We start from the raw sequence: 21,422 nt of genomic DNA, 5'->3' as shown, positions 1-21,422 counted from the left end.
AATCTATAACAGAAGAATATACATTTCTATTTATTCTCTAAATGAATTCTAATTACCAAAATTCCAAATAGTAATACTATGTACTGAATTGCATCCCCTCCAAAATTCATATGTTGCGGCCCTAACCCCCAGTGTGATTTATTTGGGGCCTTTGGGAGATAATTATGTTTAGATGAGGTAATGGGGGGGTTTCCTTATGATGAAATTAGTGCTCTTATGAAAAAAAACACCAGATCTCTCTCTCTCTTCCTCTCTCTCTGTCTGTCTCTCTCTCTCTTTGTCTCTCTCTCTCTCTCCCTCCCTCCCTCCTTCCCTCTCTTTCTATAATAATGGAAGAGCTAATGGTGAGAGCTTAGCTTTGACTATCGAATATTAAAATGGGAAAGAGTAGAAAGGGTCACTTAGCTATCACTTTGGGCTTCACATCAGATTTTTCTGGGGGTGGCCATTTCTTGACTATCCAGTATCACTTCCACCGTCCCCCTTTCTACTAGTACCTAGATTTTCCCTTTAGTTTCTGCCCTTCATCAACAGAGACCAAAAGTTGAGCCAGCTCTAGAAATAAATCCAGATCAGCTTAAGCCAATTAGCACCTTCATCCCTCAGCCAGCTCTCATTATTCCAAGACCAGACATGCGATTTAAGCTTATCTAATTAGGATAGAAGCTCTCAACCAGGGGTGATTTCACCCCCAGGAGACATCTGACAATGTCTGGAGCTATTTGCTTGTCACAACTCAGGGTGGGGAGGAGGAATGCTATTCGTATATAATGGGTAGAGCCCAGGGATGCGTCTTACCATCCTCAATGCTCAGGACAGACCCCCACCCCCAAAATTATCCAGCCCAAATGTGACTAGTGTCAAGATCAAGAAATCCTGAATTAGGCATATAAATGTCACGTGGCTGCGAGGGAGAACAAGCTTTAGAATAAAGCTGACCCGGTAAGAAGTAGGGCAAAAAGAAAGACATCGTACCTGTTCCTTTAGTGATCATGTCAAGGACCTGCTGAATCAAAGCTGAAGTCCGAGGACTTTCCACTTGTATGAGCCAATTAATCCCCTTTATTTTTAATAGTTTTCAGCTGCAACTGATATTCTTCTAAACTTGTGAGTCCTGTGTAAAAGAATGAGAAGGAGAAATGCAGACATGAAAAAAAAAAAAAAAGGAAAAGAAAGGAAAGGACCCAAGATAGTGACTATAGAGGGCAGCAGCTACAGCCTGATCTGCAGAGAAAGACAACAAGCTACTGTCCACCAATCAGGTCTTTGTGACCTACCAGTTGCGAGTTACAGGAATTAACAACGTAGAGGATGAAAGAAGTACAAAAATCATGAGTCTTTCTTTCCTCAAGGGACCATAGACATTCATCAAGGAGAGGAAACATACATCCACAAAAAGAATACAGGGAAGATAGAGAAAGGATTTTTAAGACATAACACAAAAAGCACAAACCATAAAGGAAACATCTGATAAACATGATCACATTAAAATTTAAAACTTTCAAATATCAAAAAACACCATAAGCAAAGTGAAAAACACAGCGCAGAACGAGAGGAGATATTTGTAGTTCAAAACGCATAAAATTAACAAAGATTAGTATCCAGAATATAACTCCTACTCAGTATAAAAACTATGCATGAGAATGGTAAACACTAAATTCATGATAGTGATTACTGTGGGAGGAATGGAGGGGAGTAGGATTGGAGAAGGGAACCAAAAGGATCTCAAGTGTATACAGTTGTCCCTCAGTATCCATGGGGGGTTGGTTACAGGACTCCCCCATGGATGCAGAGTGCCCACTGTGGATGTTTCTCGGTTTTTTTTTTTAATCTGAAGCAAATAAGGCAATGAATGAAAACAAATAAGACAATTTAATGAAGCTGGGTGATGGAAACATGAATTTTTTAATATTATCCTCTATTCTTATTTGTATGTTTCAAATATGTTTTACCAAAAAAGTTTTATGAATTCCTGCAAATCATTAAGAAGAAAAAAATTAGACAAATAGACAAAAAATAAGAGCAGAAGAGGAAACCCAAGTCCAATAAACAAACAGCAAAAACATGTTCAGCCTCCCCAGTAAGGAAAATGTAAATTAAACAATAATGAGATACAATTTCTCATTCATAAATTGGCAAAATTTAAGTCTGACAATACTAAGTGGATGATGTGGAACAGCTGGAACTCACTTATACTGCTCTTGGGAATGAATGTAAATTGGCACAGTAGCTGATAGACTTGTTGACAATAAGCGTACCTGTTAGTGTTTAAGAAGGTCAGTATATAATACCCATCTCTTCCCACCCCAAATTCTGAACCAACTGAGGGAAAGTAAGGAGGAAAACTGGGATCAAAAGATAGTGTTTATTTTTTGATGATGGCCATTCGGACCGGTGTGAGGTGATACCTCATTGTAGTTTTGATTTACATTTCTCTAATAATTAGTGATGTTGAGCATCTTTTCATGTGTTTGTTGGCCATCTGTATGTCTTCTTTGGAGAAATGTCTATTTAGATCTTCTGCCCATTTTTTGATTGGGTTGTTTGTTTTTTTGGTATTGAGCTGCATGAGCTGTTGGTATATTTTGGAGATTAACCCTTTGTCCGCTGCTTCATTTGCAAATATTTTCTCCAGTTCTGTGGGTTGTCTTTTCGTCTTGTTTATACAGAGTGAGGTAAGTCAGAAAGAGAAAAACAAATATCGTACATTAATGCACATATGTGGAATCTGAAAAAAATGGTATAGACGATCTTATTTACAAAGCAGAAATACAGACACAGACATAGAGAACAAATGTATGGATACCAAGGGGGAAGGGGGTGGTGGTGGGATGAATTGGGAGATTGGGATTGACATACATACACTATTGATGCTATGTATAGAATAGATAACTAATGAGAACCTACTGTATAGCACAGGGAACTCTACTCAGTGCTCTGTGGTGACCTAACTGGGAAGGAAATCCAAAAAAGAGGGGCTTTACGTATACGTATAGCTGATTCAATTCGCAGTACAGTTGAAACTAACACAACATTGTAAAGCAACTATACGCCAATAAAAATTAAACAAAAAAAAGATAGTGTTTAGAAACAGAATATTTGTATGGGACTATGACTGAATTGGATCAGTAATTAACGCAGCTCAGGAATAGATAGTGAGACCATCTCCCACATCTGGATACAGTTGCTATTTGGACTTCGTGTCCCCTCATTTAGTGAGAGAGTGAGAATACTTTTGTGAGAAGGTGGAAGCACAGAGTGGATTTTGTCGTTTTAGGCACGCTCAGGTAGGCTTAGGGGGATGCATACATACCCAAGTACCCGAAAGAATAGATCATACTAGTTACTAAGCTAAGGTCCCTCAGCTTCAAGGCAGCCTTCCGGTTGGCTTTGTGATGCTGGGATTGGGCACCACACACCACACCTCTCCTTTGCGAGCTGGACCTCCTTTAGGCATTGGCAATAGGCCGTTAGGGAGACACTTCCAGGCTGGAGGAGGAGGATGGCACGTGCGCATTTCTCTCCACTTCCTGTGGGCTTCCTCTGCCTGTCGCTGTCACGTTGCGTCTTCCTCACCCCAGAGCAGTGTCCAGCCCAGAAGCAGCTGAGTCCAGCTTTCCAGCAGCCACAGCCGGCCTCAGCCACCCTTGGAGACACCAGCCCCAGCCAAGCTCCTCAGAGGTCTGAGTTACAGCTGTGTGAGGCCCTTTCACTATGTTTCTAAGTTCTAATAACTCCAATTTCTTCTCTTTGTTCCTCCAGGCCTAGGGGTGGTAGCTGCTTCGTGCAATTTCTATCTCCATAACAGCTGAGATTCCTCTGTTAGCTTTTTCAGTCACTGTGTTAACAATTCTTTACACCTGATTAACAATTCTTTATGTTATACTCTGTCTATTAAGATAACTATAGTGGGTTTTGTTGTCTGATTACATGGTGTCTAATTCAGATGGGAATCAAAATATCAGATTTTTTTTCACTTAGAAGGGTGGAGTGCGGACTGCTGGATGAAGAGGGAAGACTGAACACATGCATCTAATTCTGTATCCTCCAGAAACCCCAAGAAAACAACAGCAAATGGATTTTTTTAACATGCAAATATGAAGTGAGGCAAAATCAACAAGTTTTGGAAGCTGGAAACTAGATTCAGCTGAACCGAGGAAGCCAAATCCCAAGCCCATGCGAGGAAGGCTGAGAATCAACACAATTTGCACCGCAGCATTGGCAGGAATAGGCAGTACCAGTTAGTAAAAAGGGGGAGGCGACATAAAAGAAAATGGGGTAAAAGCTGCTTGAACAGCAGTTAGATCCTTAGATTCCTTTTCCCAGTCCATGCCACTGGGAACCTGCGCCCCACACCCTAGCAGAAATCTGGAGGTTTACATTCCGGAGAGAATAGAATAGCCCCTAGACTGAGAGATACAGGCCCATTGGAGGACAGAACCACCATGCCCAAAGAAGAATGTGGCGTGACCATGTGCACTCTGAATCGTGAGCCCAGAGACATCCAGCCCTCTTTCCCATTCATCCCCCAGAGCACAGGTAGAAGGATCCTAACCTTCCAGATGAGAGATTGGAAGGCCCTTCTCTGAAGAATCTCACCTAAATAACTGACATGAGGAGTTCTCAACAAACAGCCCATCAACTCAGTTTGAAACTCAAAGTCAACAAGACTACCCACATGAGAGTGAGCGTGAGCCAATCAGTTTTCTGGTTCTTTATTCTTGAATAAAATCGCTCTTGATAGGCCAAGGATTTTGAGACATAAACATTTGGGCAAAGCCTCTAACATAGAAAACAGAGTTGTTTTTTTTTTTAGTTTGAAACAACAGAAATTTATTCTCTCACAGTTCTGGAAGCTAGAAGTCCAAAACCAAGGTGTTGGCAGGGTTGGTTCCTTCTGGAGGCTCTGAGGGAGAATCTGTTCCATACGGCTCTCCTTCTGGTGGTTGCTGGCAATCCCTGGCATTCTTTGGCTTGTAGACACATTACTCCATCATCACATGGCCTTTTCCCTGTGTCTGTGTCCAAACCTCCCTCTTCTTATATGGACACCAGTCATTAGATAAGGGTCCATCTTCATCCAGTATGACCTCATCTTAACTTGATTACATCTGCTAAGACCCTATTTCCAAATAAGGTCACATTCACAGAGAGGTTGCTGGGAGAATAAACACCCAGACTTTACTCTGTTCTATCTCTCATCTCTAGCCAAATGGTAGAACCCAAGTGGAAGCCAGAGGGCAAGGAAGCCTATGATGGAGACCATACACATTATCCTCTGGGAGCACTGAGCCAGGTGAGGAATGGAGTTGTAAGAGCAAAAGGAAGCTATCTAAAACACTGGATATTTATTTAGTGTCATGAATGTTTGCATGAAAACAGAGATTTTTATCAGCTTTTTTTAAAAAAATTAATTAATTTATTTACTTTTCGCTGCTTTGTTTCTTTGTTGCTGTGCGCGGCTTTCTCTAGTTGCGGTGATCGGGGGCCACTCTTCATTGTGGTGCGCCGGCTTCTCATTGCGGTGGCTTCTCTTGTTGCGGAGCACAGGCTCTAGGCATGCAGGCTTCAGTGGTTATGGCACGCGGGCTCAGTAGCTGTGGCTCGCAGGCTCTAGAGCTCAGGCTCAGCAGCTGTGGCTCACGAGCTTAGTTGCTCGAAGCATGCGGGATCTTCCCGGACCAGGGCTCAAACCCGTGTCCCCTGCATTGGCAGGAAGATTCTTAACCACTGCGCCACCAGGGAAGCCCAACAGAGATTTTAAAAAGGTAAATTAAATTAGCTTCATGAGACAGACTGTACAGAGAGAAGAAATCTTTTTTTAAAATTTCATTGATATCCTCAGAGAGGAGAGATATTACATTCATTTTTTTAAAAGGATAAACACTCAGGAAATGAAAAGAAGAGCTCTGAGAAATGTCAAAATTGGTAGCAGAATTTTAAAACTCAATGGAGTTTCGCAGTTCCTGAAAAAGGTAAACATAGAATTGCTGTATGACCCAGCGATTCCACTTCTAGGTGTACACCCAAGAGAATTGAAAACATATGTTTATACAAAATTGGTACATGAATGTTCATAGCAGCATTATTCATAATAGCCAAAATGTGGAAATAAGCCAAATGTTCATCAACTGATGAATGGGTAAAAAAGATGTGGTATATCTATACAGTTGACCTTTGAACAACAGAGGTCTGAATTGCAGGGGTTCACTTACACCTGGATTCTTTTTCAATAAATACACAGTCAACCCTTCGTATCTGTGGGGTTTGCATCCTCAGATATGGAGGGTCGACTGTATTCTACACCATTTTATATAAGGGACTTGAGCATTTGTGGATTTTGGTATACACGGGGACTTCTGGAACCAATCCCCCACAGACAGCGAGGGACAACTGTACAACAGAATATTATTCTGCCGTAAAAAGGAATGAAATATTGTTAAATGCTAGAACATGGTGAACCTTTAAAACACTATGCCAGGACTTCCCTGGTGGTGCAGTGGTTAAGAATCCGCCTGCCAGTGCAGGGGACACGGGTTTGAGCCCTGGTCCAGGAAGATCCCACGTGCCGCGGAGCAGCTAAGCCCAGGCGCCACAACTACTGAGCCTGTGCTCTAGAGCCTGTGAGCCACAACTACTGAGCTCGTGCTCCTAGAGCCCGTGCTCCACAACAAGAGAATCCAAGGCAATGAGAAGCCTATGCACTGCAACGAAGAGTAGCCCCCGCTCGCCACAACTAGAGAAAGCCCACATGCAGCAACGAAGACCCAACGCAGCCAAAAATAAATTAATTAATTAATTAAAAAGAAAAAACACTATGCCAAGTGAAAGAAGCCAGACACAAAAGTCCACATATTGTATGATTCCATTTTTATGAAATGTCCAGAATACGTGAATCCATAGAGACAGAATATAGATTAGTGTTTTCTAGGGGATGGGAGTGGAGGGAATTGGGATTAAATGCTAATAGGTACAGAGCTTCTTATGGGAATGTTAGAAATGTTTTGGAATTTAATAGTGATGATGGTTGCACAACATATGAATAGACAAAACCACTGAAGTGTACACTTTAAAGTTGTATGTTTTATGAGACCCAATTTAAAAATGTTATTAAAATAAACCTCAGTAGAACTGAAGGGAAAAGTTGAGGAAATCTCCCAGAAAGGAGAGTAAAAAGAAAAAGGTGGAAAACAGGAGAGAGAAAATTAGAAATTTAGAGAGAGCAAGAAAACAGAATAGGGTAAATTATCAATGAAATAATTCTAGAAACGTTTCCAGAACTGAAAGACATAGGTTTCCAGATTGAAAGGACCCTACAAGTGTCTAGAACAATGACTGAAAGTAAATCCACTGCAAGGCACATGGAGAAAATTTGCAAATATTTGGGACAACAAGAAGATTCTACTCATTTCAAGAGAGAGAGAAGCAACAGGTCACACACATAGGATAAGAGATCAGAAGAATTTCAAACCTCTCAATAGCTACACTACACTGGAAATTCCTTCAAACTTCTAGAGGAAATTATTTCAAACGTAGAATTCTATACTGCACCCACCAAACTATCATACAAGTATGAGGGTAAACAAAGACATTTTCAGACATACAAAGTATGTTGGATATTTTCCATTGTCCCTTCCAGGCCTTCATCCTGCTTTATGCACTATGAAAAAAATTTTAATGGCCTGCACCAGTGGGCTCCCTTGCCTTCTAGTTTTGGTAATAAGAGACACCAGGAGGAGGTCAGAAGACAGGAGGAAAGTGAAGGGATAAAATGTATTCCCCTTGCTTGGCTTCTATGGATTGTCTACATCCCTCTATTAAAGGCCACTGCTCTTGTCAAACATTTTCTCCTTCAGCTACTCTCATTAGGTTCTAGTAACTTCTTCCTCCCCTTGATCCTTTAAGCCTACCATCAGCATCTCTGGGGTTCTGCCCCATCTCTTACTGTTTTTATTTATTCTCATGTATCCGCTAGCTATTGCTACACCAGTGCTGCATTTCCACCACTCCAAAGTCCAATGTCTGAAAGCAACCATTTGTTCTGATAGATCTGCAGGTCAGCTAGAACTTGGGTGACATAGGCTGGGCTCAGTTGGGCATCTTTACTTCATGCTTTGGTAGCTAGAGCAGCTATGCTTCTCACTGGAGGTCTATGGGGTAGCAGGAGAAACTCTGCTCCACATGCTTCTCACCCTCTTTGGACCAGTAGGTATGTTTCTCTCATGGTGGTGGCAGAGCCTCAAAAGAGCAAACAAAAACATGTGATTACTCTTAAGGCCTAAGCTTGGAACTGCTGTGGTCTCACTTCTACCCACATGCCATTGGCCAAAAAGTCACATGACTAAGCCCAAAGAAGTGAGACAAGGAAGTACACTCCACCCATAACAAGAACACGTAAGGATATGGATAAAGGTAGGGTTGAAGAACTGAAGTCAGTTATTCAATCTACCAGCACTATCTTCATTTTTATAAATAGCCCCTTTATTAAATCCACCTCAATTACATTATTTGAGTGTGCTATGTGTTGGCTTCCAGTCTCTAGACTAAGGTAAGAATAGCTATCAGAAAGGGCCCAAGAAAACAGTCCCCTAAAATGGGTTTCTAATATTCTATTGCTCTCATATTTAAGAAGCACACAGCTAACCTCCTTACCAAGAGAAAATGGGGTACTGGTAATGCATGGCACTCAGTGGCATCACAGTGACAATTTATCATTAGTGGTTGCAAGGAATGAAGTTCAGGTGGTGGGCAATAGAAACAAAGTGACCGTGGTACTTAGTCACCATGGTGACAATAGTTATTATAAAGACCGTAGAGTCAGCTGGCTGCTTCTGATGGCTCCAAAGAGAGTTAACAGGGAAAAGGACCTACTGAGAGCCTTGAATATCCAACTCAGAGCCAGGTGGAAAATTGGGAATTGTCCTAAGGACTCCTCCTCCTGTAGTCTCTGGACCATATGGATGAGGATAAAGCCTAGAAAATGATTTTAATGTTGCAGAGTTGCAAACCCAATTAAATACTCAAACCCTTCCGTTTAAGTCTCTTACAATAAGCTGAGGGTACTGATGGGAAAGAAGTGAGACCCTAAGATATGGGATGGAGACATTTGTGCAGACACAGATGAGACTGAGACCTTGAATGCTCAAATCCTCCTAAACCTCCCGGAGTATCCTGCAACCCCATTTCCCGAAGGTTGAATTAAAACCTTTCAAGGACCACACCAAGAAAATTTGATTTTCTCCAGGACCCACATCCATTATGCTCACTGCTTCCAGATCCTCAAGGAGGGTTAAATGGCAGCATAGTTCCGATTGTAAAGTACAAGACCTGGGCCTGGAGGAAACAGACTATTTGCCCAAACAATTGCAGGACTTCATTAACTTACACCAACAGGAGTCTGGGGAACATGTATTTAACTAGATTCTAAGGTTGTTAGACAAAGGAGAACATAACCTAAGGCTTGATTAGCTAAAATCTTTTGAAATGGGTGCACAACTGGGAACTGGGATTTAATGTCATGGTTTGAGCACTTGGGAAGAGGCATTAAGGGTCAACTAGGTTGGCCAATCTCGACAGTAGGCTATAGCCAGTAAGACTGAAATGTCAGGACTTCCCTGGCATTCTGTAGTTATAGAGGAATCTGTCTAAATGCTAAAGAACATGAAAATGCTTAAAAGGATCTATTATACGCGACCTGCTCAACCACCCAGCAGTCATATTCCCTCAAGAGTTCCCAGAGGATGCTCCATTCTTCAGGGCATTAAGAAATGAATTGAACTGACCCTAATCCTAAAACCTGAAATCCCACCTTGGTTCACTAGTCAGACTGTGCTTATGAAAGTCAGGTAAAAGATGAAGCTTCCATCCAAACTCAGTGGGACCATGGATCTATTTCATGGTTCCCAGTCTCAGAAAATATATTTGGAACAGATATAGTTAGTAACAGGAAAAATCTTCGTATTGATTCCCTGACCCACAGAATGAGGTCTATTATGGACAGAAAGGAGGGCCAAGGAGAAGGCCCTAGACCTGCCCTACCCCAGCCCAGTCCCCTCTGCTGAGCTAGTAACCCAGAAGCAAGCTAGAAACCATCCCAGAAGAATCACAGTTAGTGTCACCATTAAAGACTTGAAATAGGCAGAGGTGTGATTCCAAACACATCCCCATTTAACTTCCTTTTCTGGCTCTTTCAAAAACCAGATGGTCTTGGAGAATGGCTGTAGATTATCACACACTTAATCAGTGATGCCATTTGCAGCTGATTCTGGATGTGATAACTTTGCTGGAGCAAAACAACAGAGCCCTTGGAAGCTGGTATGTGGATATTAGCCTAACAAATTCTCCCCCCACTCCCCATTCCTATCACCAAAGAAAATCAGAAGCAATTTGACTTCAGGTGGCAGGGACAACAGTATCCTTCACTGTTAAATCTCCCACTCTTTGTCATAACATGGTCTGGAGAGACCTTGATTGTCTTGATACCCTAAGAACATCATAGTAGTCCATTACATTGGTATCATGATAGAAAGCTCAAGGACTTGCCACATCAGTGACATTCCTAAGGATCTAGTGGTCTAGTTCATGTCAGGATATACTCTCTAAAGTAAAAGACAGTTGGTTCCATCTATCAACAAAAAAGAGGCACAATGCTTGGCAAGACTCTTCGGATTTTAGAGGCAACATATACCACATATGAGCGTGTTGCTCCTACCTGTATATCAGGAAACTCCTAATAAGGCTGTCAGATCAACGGTGAGTGGGTCAGGTAGTGCGTTCTCCATAAGAATTAGTTCACACAGGAAAATAACAGGTCAAGGAAAGCTTCTTGGAAGAAGAGGTATGGGATCATATGTTGGAAAGGAAAGATGAGTCCCTTCCAGTCAGGGAAAACCGCTAAAAGACTCATGCGTTTCCATTCAGCTTTGTATCTAAAACCCCAGGCTCAGGAAGAAGTATCAGTCTTATTAGAGAGATCACATGAAGCTCAGAGCTTTGGGTCCTATGGTGACACAACCGGGATTAGGGACCATGGCTTGCTTCTACCCATGTTCTTCAACTCCAAACCCCAATGTAATAGTCTTTGCCACCAATGTCATAGCTGGCTAAAATGATATTGGGAGGTGATCCAAAATGGGGTAAAAGAATGTGGTATCCCTGGGCAAATCTGCACGGTGTTGTGCTATGGCCACTCTTATCTGCTATATCCAAGGATGATTTTTTTAAAAAATTATTTTCATTCTATAACAAACACAGTCCCTTGAAGGACAGGCTCCTTCTTAGGAGCAGACCATGGCTGTCCTTGAGGTGGTTTCCCTCTGGGACTCTTGCCTAAGGATCCCCAAATCCACACTCAGAGGCCAGAGGGAGGGGAAGAGTGGGAAAGGGTAACCTGCCTAGTTTTACCTTCCCTTTGACTTAGGCGAGACTGGAAATTAGTGGCACCCTGCACCCATCTCCCCGACAGCTGGGAAAAGGCAGGAGCCAGAGGAGACCAGCGAACGGTCAGTGTGTCATGGGTCTCATTTGTGAGACCAGCAGAAAGGAATCCTGAGCTGCAGGCTGGAGTACGTCCCGCGCACACCGCGCCTGCCCTGGTCCCCATCTCTCCAGGAGAGAAATGGTATCAGAAGCCAGCGTCCGCCAGTCAGGGTCCAGCGGGGACTGAGGAGGCGGGGCCGAGAGCGTAGTGAGGATTTGGCGAAGTTGGCAGGCTTGGGGAGGGGGGATGGAGAGAGTGACATGAAGGCCCAGGCAACCCGAGCACGATTCTTGCTTCTCCTCCCGAGGAAGAGAAACAGGCTTTCAGATACCCGCCTGCAGAGGGTCAACTCTCCGCCTTCCCTGACGGCGCTCCCAGCATCTCGCAGTGGGGCCGCCGCCCTGCAGGAGCAGAAGTGCGGGGCGTGGGGACGACCGGGGCGGGAGTGGCTGCAGCGTGTCAGCAGTCGGGCCGCGGGGGGCGGGCAGCGGCGCCCTCGGTGCGGGGGGCTGCTCTGGGGCTGAGAGGCTGCAGGGGGAGTTTCAGGCGGCATAATGATTTGTCTCTCCTCCGCCACACTGTTTCAGCGGCGGTGTTTTTATTGTCGTGGTTTAGCCCTCGGCAGCGCCTCGCCTCCCTCCACCGTGCCCAGGGCTCTCCCGCCATCCGCTCCCACAGCCCATCCAGGACCCGGGCCTCCTGCTCGGTGTCCCCTCCGCATCCCCAGCCCGGGAAGCGTGCGGCTAGGGAGGGGACAGGCGCGATGCTAAGGTACTAGCTGTATACATGAGAATGGCAAACACACGTCCTTTCCATCTGGCAGCACAAAAGAAGAGACCTTTGGGATGCAATTACCCACTAAGGAGAGAGTAAAATATTTGTCAGGTTTCGCAATGAAATTAATATCCCCAGTTACCAGAACCTCGCTAATGAGATGAATGCAGATTGCCTTTCCTGGTTGCAAGAGGAAGAACCGGTGGCATACAATCCAAAAGGTCATTTTTATCTCAGGAATCTCTGCCACTGAGACAGGCATTTTCCTTGTTTGAGGATTCAGGGTAGCAGAGCTGATGTTCCGATCGTTGGTGACGCACACCCTGACATTACAAACTGAGGCTGTGTGTGTAGGACTGTCCGTCTGGAGCTGGGCTCCCGGGACTCCAGGGGGCTCTGGACAATCCCCAACCCGCATGACAAGATGGCCAAGGACCCCACGAACCCCCAGATGCCCAATCACTGTTCCCAGGTCACCTATGCAGCCTTCCAGGTCTCCTGCAGCAAGTGGTTGTAGCCCACTTTGGGCCAGACATTTCTGCAATTTCCAACTTTTTTTTTTTTTTTTTTCCTTCATGAAATTTGTATATAGCAGAAGCTGGGTTTGCTTTAGGCAGAGCATATGCTTCCTATTTATTGGAATAAGTTTTCTAGTTCCTTAGCATTCTGTTCACTGATATTCCGTATGGTAAAAATATCTCTGCTTTTCCCCCTGATACTCAGTAGTAGGCAGCTACAGTTTTCGTCTATAGCTTTTCTGGGTAGAAACCAGAACCTGCTCTCCACAGCCTGGGGGAGTATTCTATACCTTTGGAGAGGATGACCTGATTTCCTACTCATGAAGAGAAAGACGATTTTCTTACTTTCCACCAGTGTCCTGGATGATGATATCAGGCGGCCTGGTTCTAGGGAGCAAAGACCCTTATTTTAGAAAGAAAAAAGCTAAGGCTAAAGACTTTGTCTCTCACTTAGGGATTCTGTCCTCTTGCAGGTCTATAATGTGTTCGGTAGAGGAAGCAAAAAAGAAGAGAATCTGAACACTCCTATGAGTCTGCCATTCAAGGCGATTGCAGATAAGCTCAGCGGGTCCACACTTCCCGGGACGAGTGGGTGATAATCCCCTCAGGACCTCACATGCTGAGCCCACAGCTATAACAGCCTCTGTGATTTCCCAGAGGTCCAATGGGAGGGTCTTTGTTCCTGCTGATCCCCTAAGAGACACAGGGAGCTACTATCTCAGCAATGGGAAATTGATTTTTAGGACAAGTCCAGCAACAAGAGAATAATGAATAAACTGGCACTATCCACATTTGAAAAACAGAAGTTGGAGTTAAAATGGTAGAATCAATATCCAAACTCGTGTGTGTGTGTGTGTGAGAGAGAGAGAGAGAGAGAGAGAGAGAGGAGAGACAGTCAGAGAGAGAGAAAAGAGAGAGGAAAAAAACAAAGAGAGAGAGAGACAGAGGGACTGAGACAGTGGGGTTGGGTGGGAGAGATGTTTACAACTAAGAGGGAAGAGCCAACCCCTCCTTGGAGGAGACCACAGCTGCATATGCCCCTCATCTGCTGGAAGAGTAGGATGGAGGATGGAGTTGCCAAGGCCAAGGCCAAGGCTTACGATCCACTTTACTGACCCCAACTGCCCATCAGAGATCTCCTGGGAAGACCCGCCCCCTCATAAACCATTTATATGAATCACTGCAGTTTGCTGTCTTGTCTGAGCCAGGAAACTGTCCGGAGCTGGGCTACAGGTCATGGCTTGGTAAACCCACTAGCAGATCAGGTCCCCCGACCCTGGACCCCGACCTGTCTTCTCTGGGCTTGGCCTCAAAGAGATTCTGTAAGCAGATCAAATCTATGAACTCCTTATGCTTCAAATATTCTTTTGTAAGCTGTCTATCTTGAATTTAAAATGCCTTTTCTCACATAAACAACACATTGGTTCATTCAGTCAACAATTGTTTATTGAGTACCAGGTGCCGGGGACACAGTGGTGAAAAACCGACATAGATGTTATGTTCCCAGATCTATCGGTGAAAACCCATTTAATCAATAATAAAGGCAAGTTAATTTGTATGTGTGGGAGAATTCCATTCTGAGCTCCATCTCGGGCTACCTGGAAAATAGCATTCCCTGCCTTGGCAATAGCAGTCGAAACTCCCACCTGGTCCCTGAGCAACTGCAACAAGTAAGAGGTGCAGAAACCAATATCTGTTGAGTGCCTACTGTATGTCTGGCTGTGCTAGTGCTTCACATACCTCTATGAGATATGACTCTATGAGACAGACACAATTGCTCTCATTTTACAGGTAAAGAATCCAATTCTCAGAAGCTAAGTAAGTTGCTTAAGGTCATACAGTTAGTGACTAAGCTAGAATTTGAGCTCAGGATGCGGACACCAAAGCCCATATTCTTTCTTCTGTTCATCAACTGACTGCCTCAGTTTGGGCTTTGGCCCAGAAGGGTGGGAAGGGTGGGGCAGCTTGGAAAGGTGAGGACTGAGCTTTTGAAAGGGGTGCCCCAGGGTCACGGAGAAGTGAAGTATGCAGATGCGTAGGTCATTCCTAGATGATCGTTCTGAATTCAAGTTCTGAGTACACCAGCCATTTCCCCCACATGGCCTCTTGCTCTCGTCCGCCCTGTTACCTAGCCTGGAACCCTCATGATTGACCATGTACTCAAGTAGCCAAGACTCGGCTAGAACTAAGAACACTTTGCTTGCACTGCGTTTTCTGGGGGAGAGGCTATAGGAGACTTGCAGGAGGAAGCCAGGGCGTGAGTAATAAAGGAGTTGCTATGTAAAAGGAAACTACACTGTCTAGGACACATGAGCCTCTCCAGGAGCCCGGGAGCCAGGAGTCCAGCGTTCTGTTCCAAGTTCTACCACTCTTGGATCTGACCCCTTGAGCAAGTCACCCCCAACTTCTCCAGTTTCCTCCCACGTCACACTGAGGTGGTGCTCTTCCTCCCCTTTCCCACTGAGAGACCCCCACGGAATGCCTGTGCGTGGCGGCCACCAGGCGCTGGGTGGCACCCAGCTGATGCCTCCCTCATTTTCAGGGGCTCACTTTTCCGTGGCACTCCAAGGGGGCTGTGGTCCTCATTTGTCTCTCAAATGTCTCTAGAGTTATTTGATGTGCCTAAGAGGACTGGATTTCTTATCCAGGGGCCCAGCAAGGTTATCATGGCTTCTAATAGTCTAGCTGTGTGCAGAGGAGGGCCAACAGCAGCTTCAACTTAAAATAGAATGAGTCTCGGCCTGGTTACCTGTTTTCTAGTTCTACCTCTGCCACTAATTAGATCCGTGTCCCAGGAAAAGTCATTTACCTCTCTGGACCTCAGTTTCTGCATTTGTAACGGAAGGGGATCAAACCAGGTATCTCTAAGAGTCTTTGCAGTTTCCTGATTTTGGTCCCCTTACCTACACATCTGAGGCATCTTCTACTTCCCTGTATTTCATAACCTTAGGAATGTCAAGGCTTGTGGGTTGATTCAAATGGACACATGGAAACATGCCCACAGATCAAGACCTTTCCCAATCACGCACCTAGTTAGACCCCCTAATGCCAGGTTCTGAGATGCCATTTCAGCCACTGCCGTCAGGCAATATCTTAAATAAACCACGGCTCCTGCTGTCTCCCTACGCTCGCGCCATCTCCCCAGTACACGATCCTTTGCCTCAGTCCAGTTCATGGAGGGTTTCTTTGCACAGCAGGTGGCTTCCCACCAGACAGCCCCTCTCTGCAGTTAGAGGGGTGAGGCTCTAAGAGCAGACTTGTTCCTCGCCCCAGCCACACGCCTCTCAGCCTGGGGACAGTTTTCTCTGCTCCACACGCCCTGCGTGGGTTGGCTCCTGTTGCTAGGAGAACCTGACCATTTGCATTTCCTGCTGTTTTTATTTTAGATTAGCAGCGGCACTGCTGCAGAAACACAAGGTATTTTAAGAAAGACAGAAAAAGGAAGGACAAGGGAAGGACCTAGCATGGGATCTCCTTCCCAAAGGCCTGCAAAACACTCAGACCAAGGTGCCACCCATCCCAGCCCCCAGCCCCACCCTGGCCTCTCGCCTCCTCTCCCTGAACAGCACCATCTCCCAGTCCCAACACCTTCACAAGCACTTTCAAGCTACACAAGAACAAAACACAGTTTCCTTCCAGAAAAAAAGTCGAGTCTCGTACTCAACCTAACATACAGAGAGCATAGTTTCCCCATGTTAGAACAAACAAACAAATAGAAACACTTCTAGATTCCCAAAGGAATTCTCCAACCCTGCCAAAACACCTGATCTCCAAAGATTATGTTTTCTCCTCTTTCTTGCCCCTTCTCTCCCAGCCACTGCCCTAAAGACGGGGGCTTGATTTTTCCTTAAGGCTTCACACAAATCAGTGTTACCTTCCCAGATCCCTCTCCCTTCTACTAATCTCTCCCTCCCTGTTCTAAAAACACCTGCATAGTATCACCATTACCTTTGCTTTTGATCGGTAATCTGTTCTTCTGTCTCCCCCACTAGACTATGGACTCCTAGAAGCCAGTGTCCATGTAATTTTTATTTTTTAATCCCCTTATTACCTCTAGAATATTTTGCTCACCATAGAGGCCCATTAACACCTTTTAAAATTGGTTCATCCCCATCAAACATGCATTGAGCCCGACCAAGAGTTGTCTCCCTTAGATGATCATGAAACATTATCAAGAAGGAGCTCCTAGCCCAGTGGAGGAAGACAAGGGTACAGTTCTAAACAATGTGACCAGTGTTGTAACAAAGGTACGTTCAAAATTGCAACCAGTTTCCTGAGGCAGCTGTGGTGGTGAGGTAGAGCCAGAGACACCAGGAACGGTGTCATGGAGCTGACTCTTGAAAAGGGATTGAAAGTCCACCATGGAATGACCACACTGATCAGATGGAACAGCCCGTGCAAAGGCACAAAGACCCGAGAGAAATGGAATTGAATCTACCACCCAGGTCCTTCACAAGTGGAATCTTACTCTGGTCCAGTTCACCTCTCTGACACCCACACCCCAAACCTGCCCCCATTTGTGTCTTTCTTAAGAAGTAAAAATGTCTTCTCTCTCCTTGGTCACCTATTCCAGGCTGTGCTGCCAGGAGGAAGATGATGAAGACAGACCAAACAAAGCCACTCCTCGACACACATCACAAAGTCCCCTCACTCCTCAATGGAACAAGCACCCATTTATTTAGCCTCCTTTCAAATAACGACCCTTGTCAGAGGCTAAACCTGCCAACCTCACTTGGGAGGACCAGCCTCTGAAGACCTAGTGTGAACTCAGGAGTGGCTGACAGGTCCCCAAGACAAAGTAGGCACTTTGATGCTCTGCCTTCGTCTTCAGTCAGCTTTGCCTGGGCAGTGAGCATGGAAATCACAGAGAGATGTAATATCTCCTCCCTCGAATCCGAGACTCTTGACCTTCGGTGAGACAGAGAGTGCAGCAGAAATTCTTGATTATCTGTCATTCTCTCTCTTTTCTCATTAATAGAAACACATTTTACATGGAGCTACAACCCGCTCAGCCGAGAGACCGTATTTCCCAGCCTGTCTTGAGGGTGGGTGTGAACAGGAAGATGGAAGTGGTTTTCTGGGACAGCCCATTAATAGGGGGACAGAACACTGGAGTGGAGCTTTTTTTGCCCTCCCCTCCCCATCGCACTGTTCTCCTGCTTCCTTTCTAGAAGACAGATGTTCAGCTAAGGCTCTAGCAGCCATCTTGAACCATGAGATGGGTACCACATGCTGAGGACCACCCTGTGGAACACCACACCCGCTCTGAGGGAAATTCATAACTCTCCCCCAAAAGCTGCCTATGTGCACACACATAGTTTTGCAAACAACTTCCAGTTTCCTGAGCCCTGAAACCAATGCATGGACTCCAGGTTAAGAACCCTGCCTTAGAGATGTGGGGAGAGCCAGCTCTACCCCAGCTTCTTAAATCACCATGTTAAAGTGGGGAGAGTCTAGGATTGTCTTGTGACCACAGCCTCTGTAACCTGACAGCCCTCTTCTCTCCCCTCCCTCGCCTCATTCCTCTGAAGCTGGTTCAGTCTGAAGCTGGTTCTGAAGCTGGGCTGCCCATCTCTCCTCTCCTCACCTCCTCTCCTTCCCTCTCCCCAGCTATTCTCCCTGGGCTGCCAATCCCGCTCCGAAGTCACTTTATACCAGGAAGGAAATTAGCATTTGTGTTGGGACAGAAAGCGACACTGCTCAGCTCTCACTGTCATTCTGCTCTTAATTAATATTTAACCTCGGAGAGATTGTGCAGCAGACGGAAGAGGCTGATGGGAGAACAAAGCTGGAGCTGGCTCTCCTTTTCAGCACTGCCTCTCCCACTTCCAGCTTCTCTCCCTGTACCTTCGGGCCCTGAAGGACGCAGAGGGCCCAGCGGGAAGGGAGGAGGGGAGGCACAGGAAGCCCCTGAGGACCCTCGGTTGTACGTTTTGGTTTTGCTCGCTCAAATCTCTTGTCTAGAGAACCCTTCTGCAACAAGATGAGCGCAGCTGGAGCTCAGAACCCCATCCCCAGGGCCCAGAGCTAGACCCGGGCCTGGCCTGCCCAGAAGGATAAAGAGACCGGAGGGGGAAAGAAAAGCAATGCAAATGTGCCCCTCCACAGATTATATTTAATGCACTATTTTTAGTTGCCTTCAATCCCTCGGGGCTGTCAGGGCGCATGCAGCCCCACTCCCCCGGGAGAGGAAATGACAGGCATTATTACCCAGCCCAGAACACTGGTGCAGTGCGTGATGGGTGGGGGAGGTGCTGCCTTGCCGGCTCCAAAATTGGGGAACTTAGAAAGATCAGGCCACGGACAGAAGGCCCGCAGGACCCCCGCCCCCGTTCCCCGCCAGCCTGCCAGACCGTCCCCAAATCCGGTCCACTGGGCGGGGACCAGGAGTGTGGGAGTCTCCTCCGTCCCCCAAGTGTCTGTAAAGTAGGTTATACAACATCCCTCCTGCCAAATTCTTCCCTCTCTCTAATCTTAGCCCTGCCTTCGGTCTAAGCCCATTTCCCCTTGCTCCGCATGCAGAGGCAAAGGAGGACAGCTGGTCACCACCCCCCAGCAAGAGAGCCCTTCTTTGTCTTGAAGAAGATGATTCAGTTTCCTCTCGGCCTTCTCTTCTCCAACCTGAGTCATTCTGGTTCTTTTAACCTTTCCACACATGTCATGTTTTTTAGCTCATCTCCTTGTCACTCTTCTAACTCCGCTCTGAATATATCCCCAGGTTCCTCCTCGGAACCTCAGCAGACGCTGGGCCTTCGCCAGGGAGCACCTGAGCATCCATCTGAATGGCGGAACTTATCCTGCACCGCCTCGGAGAGGTTTCCTAATTGTCTTAGTTGTCCTGCCTCCGCAGGACCAAACTCTCCTTACAGATCACATCCTCTCCCTCTGCATCGTCCCTCACCCTCCTCTACACAAGCTAAGTGCAAGGCTTCTAAGTAGTGGTACATGCATTTTCATTGTGTTTAGGTTTAAATGAGATGCAGATATAAAATTTTTCAGCAAAGTAGTTATCATTTACTTTGTAAATTATACAATGGCATCTAAGTGGTAGCTTTTATTATTGTGGTGCTCGCCAGACCTCTGGAGAATGTTTGTTTTCTTAACCATAGCATTGCAAACCATAGCATTATCCTGTATTATATTCATTCATTTGATAAATATTTACTGAGTTCCTATATGTCAGGCACTATGCTAGATGCTGAGATGTCAAAATGAAAGACCGATCCTGGCTCCACAGGCATTCACAGCCTAGTGAGGAAGATAAGATGTAAACAATTACTAGGCAGGGTTGTAACTGTTAATAAAGTGCTAGCCGAATATTGAGAAGGAGGAGACTGACCACAGCTCTTCACTCTATGATTCTGCCTTGGTAGGGGTTGATATGGATGTGTTTATGGCTGCCAGCATCGCGTCCTAGGCTTGGTCCAGTCTGTGTTGTCCTGGAGTGTTTGTCAGTAATGTGGACAAATACTCACGAAGGGCTGAGCAGAACGCTTTCAAAAATGTGGTGTATGGGGGCTTCCCTGGTGGCGCAGTGGTTGAGAATCTGCCTGCCAATGCAGGGAACACGGGTTCGAGCCCTGGTCTGGGAAGATCCCACGTGCCGCAGAGCAGCTGGGCCCATGAGCCACAATTACTGAGCCTGCGCGTCTGGAGCCTGTGCTCCGCAGCAAAAGAGGCCACGATGGTGAGAGGCCCGCGCACCGCGATGAAGAGTGGCCCCCGCTTGCCGCAACTAGAGAAAGCCCTCGCATGAAACGAAGACCCAACACAGACAAAAATAAATTAAAAAAAAAAAAAATGTGGTATATGGATACATACAGAGAGATGGTCTCTCTTTTTTTTTTTTTTTTTTTTCAGTTTGGGCCTAACTGCAGCCTTCTCACCAATGCGAGGGTAAATCTAATACAGAGAGACTCTGAGGGAAGCACTGCTGAAAATGGCAAGGGAAACAGAGACCTGACAACACCATCCTAAGCCCCTGGGTCCAGCCATGCCAACCCAGTTAAGTGGCCCAAGAAATTCTTGGTTTTGTTTAAATTTGTAATTCCAGAAGGAAGCAGAAGCCTGATGAGAGCCCTCAATACCAAGACCCTTTCCTAGAGGGGAGAAGAAGGTGGTTGCCTAATGTGCAAATTTAGTGTAATTTGTCTCTATGGCCCCATGACTCTAAGATACATGGATTGAGGAGAAATTCATCCAGGCAGGAGAAGTGGCAAGGTAATGGAGGAGCTTTGGGGTTAAACAGACTTGAGTGGGATCCCAGCTCTGCTGCCTACCAGCTGTGTGACTTTGTTCAAGTTACCTAACCTCTCTTTTTCCCCACATGTTCCTTGCTGGTAAAACATGGATAATACTATTTGCGTCATTGGACTACTGTGAGCATTATAGGACATAATGTACTGAGAATGGACATGCATTACTCAGTCAGCCCGGTCCGGAACAACCCCCTTTCTTTTGGGGAACTGCTCTTCCCACACTCTAGCCAAATGGTTCTGGAGGGCACTGCCAATCATACGATCCAGCTGGCGACACAGTTGTGCCACAGGCTGGGTTACTTATAATACTTTAATCCTTCTAGCCACAGGGATTGGTGCAGGGGTGGGCAGGCGACCCAAGTCAGGTTTATCAGAGACCACTCCTGGGAATTT

General features: G+C 45.7%; 1 long non-coding RNA gene across 1 annotated transcript; it reads left to right on the top strand.

The window, feature by feature from the left end:
* The first annotated feature begins 1,108 nt into the window (after positions 1-1,108).
* LOC309637023 lies at positions 1,109-19,052 on the top strand. The gene is made up of 3 exons (XR_014250374.1): positions 1,109-5,296; positions 13,245-13,316; positions 17,345-19,052. It is a non-coding gene; the product is annotated as an uncharacterized lncRNA (long non-coding RNA).
* The last annotated feature ends 2,370 nt before the right edge of the window (positions 19,053-21,422 follow it).

This window comes from Balaenoptera physalus, assembly GCF_965194825.1.
Source record: "Balaenoptera physalus genome assembly, chromosome: 10".
NCBI classification, from domain to species: domain Eukaryota; kingdom Metazoa; phylum Chordata; class Mammalia; order Artiodactyla; family Balaenopteridae; genus Balaenoptera; species Balaenoptera physalus.
The sequence above is the reverse complement of the archived record's forward strand: the minus strand, read 5'-3'. Positions and strand labels throughout refer to the sequence as shown.